The sequence below is a fragment of the Penaeus monodon genome, chromosome 19, assembly GCF_015228065.2.
Source record: "Penaeus monodon isolate SGIC_2016 chromosome 19, NSTDA_Pmon_1, whole genome shotgun sequence".
NCBI classification, from domain to species: domain Eukaryota; kingdom Metazoa; phylum Arthropoda; class Malacostraca; order Decapoda; family Penaeidae; genus Penaeus; species Penaeus monodon.
The window spans coordinates 43,150,946-43,152,670 of record NC_051404.1 but is presented as its reverse complement, the minus strand read 5'-3'; positions in this window follow the sequence as shown (position 1 = coordinate 43,152,670).

The window sequence follows — 1,725 nt, the reverse complement described above, 5'->3', positions numbered from 1 at the left end:
CGTGCGTGCATTGGATGGGGCCGGCGTGAGGGAACTAATTGTCCCTTTAATCTGTCTCTCCTTGCTTTGTTCTTGTCCGATCCATAAATCGTGTAATCTGTCGAGGAGAGAGGGGAGGGGCAGAACGAGACAGATAAAAGCGAGATTGGCAAATCATATCTAATCATCATTTGCCTTGCTATTGTCGAAATCACTCCGTTACTTATAACGTCACAAAATTAATAGCATTTTTTGGATATAGACTTTATCATCAAAATAATCGTTACTCTTCATAAAGGCATATTAATTAGCAATTACAATCAGGATCCCCAATCAATATCACGGTAAATCATTAACATTATTACACTTTATATATAATGAGGATCTTTGAATACTGAATATTGTTTATACCACATTATTTTTTTCTGATAATCTTTCGGCCGATTTAATTCATTCAATCGACGCAGTTTCGAAATCATTAGAGTATCGTTGGCTATTCAAAACTCAGCATCACATAAAAAAAATAAAATAAAAATCGATTACAGATAAAGAAATACGTTCCTTCAATAAGCCACACGCATCCGCGCATTCCTCGCTCCCAAAGCAATCGCCCGATCCGACCCGATGACGGAGATGGTTCGGAGAAAGGTCGACGCGGTGTGTGGACATGAAAGAAACGTCACAACCACAAACCCCTTCCTCGTCCTCCTGGAATCCTCCCGCGCGAGTACTCAAAACAAATGGACAAATCCCGACCATTAGCATGAGGGGCGCCGTTTGCTGACTCGGCTACAAACCGGGAAGGGAAACGGAGAAGCGGCAGAGGGGATGGGAACACCCAGGGGGCGGGAGAAGGAAGGGAAAATAAATGGAGAATAGATTGTTTAAGTTGGTTTCCCCTCGTTCTGACTGATCCCTCTTCCACCCCTCCCCCCTTCTCCTCCCCTCTGTCTCCCAGCCTTCCGACTGACCCGTCTTCCACCCCTTCCCCCTTCTCCTCCCCTCTGTCTCCCAGCCTTCCGACTGACCCGTCTTCCACCCCTTCCCCCTTCTCCTCCCACCTCCTCCCCGCTCTGCCCCCCCATTGTTCTGACTGACCCTCTTCCTCCCCTCTCCCCTCCCCCCGCTTGTTTTCCCCTCCTCTCCCACAACCCCCCCAGCGAGCAGGGCTTCCGGAAGAGAGGTCACTCGCCCTATCTTTATGCAAGGCGACCCCATCGAACCATTTCGTTTGACACGGCTGATGCGCCGCTTTCGGATGAGGGAGGCTGCGGGAGGGGGAGATAAAGAGAACGCTCCCGAGCGCTGAAAGCTCGAAACAGACTGGATCTGATATGAACATAACTACAACACTCCTATACATCTACAACAAAGACAAACTTTCAATCGATGGGAACACTATACAAGAAAAAAAGAATTAAAGATAAAATAAAAGTTGTAGAAAATGAGAAGAAAAAGGGTTTTCCAGATGGATGCTTGGTGCCACATGGGGCCTGGGAGCTATCATTTCACGAAAAAGTATATAATGACAACTTAATTGAGAAGGGATGTATCTGGCCTCTCTCTGTCTCTCTCCGGGGAAAGTTAACATGATAAAAACTTGCCGAGACGATATCATTTTGGGAATTAGACCGACACATTTTTAATTTGTCGAAAATTTTGTATATCTGCGAATTAATATTTTTCGTTTATTCGTGTACATACGATATGCAGATGTGTCTACTGCAAAACATTTGTAATATTTTG